The following is a 2224-nucleotide window of genomic DNA, read 5'->3' as shown; positions in this document are numbered from 1 at the left end:
AAGTGTTAATCTAATCTGCATTCGATTAAATGAATTAACGAGACACGTGGATGATAATGCAACTCATTACTTGAATAGCGGCGAATCTCCACTACATAAGAAGAAACTATGGACAAATCTTGACCGCTACATGCAAGACTTTTAGGACCAAATGGCTTATATTAGCAAACCGCAAGTACATACGTTTTTTTTACTAATATAAGGGTCCATCAATGTTTTATTTTACTCTTCTATGAAATTTATCACAGTACTAGATAAGGCTCGCGTTATTACGCGGATAAAAATTAAAATTATTTAGAATAATTAAATAGTAATATAACATATTTTTAGAATTTATCTTGTAACATTTTAATATTGAATATATACCTTTCATATTTCATTTTAATACTCTCTCAGTTCCATTATATAAGAATTTTAAGGCTTTCTTTTGCTCTATTTTATAATATTTTCTCCAATTTCTACGTACAATTTCTATTAATATAATAATTTATGACTATTTGAACTATACAGTATATTTTTTTATTGGTTGAAATTTTATAAATGACATAATATTTATTATTTATTAATCTTTGTGTTTTTACCTTAAAACTTTTATAGGACTGGAAGTACCATTTAAATATCTATACCATCATAATAAACCATATTTTAAGTTTAATTATACATTTCATCTTAATGCATATAACTAAATATTTTATATCAGACACAATTAATACATTATATCAAATTTGTATCTTAGTAAGAATCATAAATACAAATAAAAATTAACAAAATACAATTCACAACAAAAACTAAATCAACATTATTTAAGATGTGTTTGTTATGTTGTTATCTCATAAATACTAATTTTACCTCATGTCATAATCAATTTTAAATGAGTGAAATTTATAAAATAAATACATATATAAAAACATAGAGACATTCTCATCAAATAGCTTAAGATTCATTCCTATAAATTATAATTTATTTCGAATTATCTTATGTTTTACCATATGCATTACAAAAATACATGTGTTGAAATTACAAAATCAAATGTAAAAAAATATTACTAATATTCTTAAGAGAATTTGTTAGAAATACCATTTTTGGTATACCCCTTTTCAAAATACTTTTTTTTTAACATTTTTATTTTTGCACTCTTTTACACAATTACAACATGTTAAATTAATTTTTGGAATTTATTTTAGGTTTGGATTCTCCCTTTTACATTTAGGAAAAGTGATATTTTTGAAAATCACCCTATTTTTAAATGATTTTTTCAAATGATACATATTAATATTTGAAAAAAAATTAAACTTAAATAAATGTCATCGTTAGACATTCAGTTTAGTAATCACATTACTGTCTATTTCATCGTAAACCCATAATTCACTTCTTCATGGATTAGAGTTAAAATTTTAATAAAAAAATAATATGAGCATCATATGAGACAGATAATATGTATATTGGTTAGTATTTTAAATTTAACAATAAAAATAATCAGTTAACATCCACAAAATTTTTTGGAAATCCAAAAATATCCTAGATATTATTCTTCTATATGTCATAATTTTATAAGTAATACTTTTGTCAATATTCATTTTTTTTCCACAATGTGCTACATTGGTAATGAATTAAGTGGGTGAAACCAAATATTTAGAAAAAAACCCATGAGGTATTAAAGTTGGGTGGTGGGTTTAGGTAAATATAATATCTGTAATTTTCACTGTATAAACACCTTCATGCATGAGAAGATTATTACTTCCTCTGTCCTAAAATATAAAATATTTTAGGCTTTTTTGTTTGCTTCAATAATTAGTTTTTTCTCATGTTTCTATCCATAATTTTCTTTCAATTTAGTAGTTTATGAATTTTTAAATTCTACAATATTTTTTTTCTATTAATTGAACTTTTATATATGGTAAACCATTTATTACAGTATTTGTTAACTTTTGTGCTTTGGGGCGGTGCCAAAGAGAAGGTGGAAGGGAGATGAGAGTCGGAGAACTGGTGTGGACATGCGGTTTATGAGGTAAACGGCGGTGGCAAAGGCATAGGTCCAGAAAGTGTTGGGAATTTTGGCATGGTGGAGAAGTGAGAGACCGGTCTCAACAATGTGTCGATGACGTCTCTCGGCCAAGCCATTGTGTTCAGGAGTGTGTGGAGGTGATGTGAGGTGTGTAATGCCAGAGGAGGCAAGAAAAGGACGAAGAGCGATAAACTCACCGCCGTTGTCGGAAAACAGAGT

Source organism: Camelina sativa, chromosome 3 (genome assembly GCF_000633955.1).
Source record: "Camelina sativa cultivar DH55 chromosome 3, Cs, whole genome shotgun sequence".
In the NCBI taxonomy this organism is placed as follows: domain Eukaryota; kingdom Viridiplantae; phylum Streptophyta; class Magnoliopsida; order Brassicales; family Brassicaceae; genus Camelina; species Camelina sativa.
The sequence above is the reverse complement of the archived record's forward strand: the minus strand, read 5'-3'. Positions refer to the sequence as shown.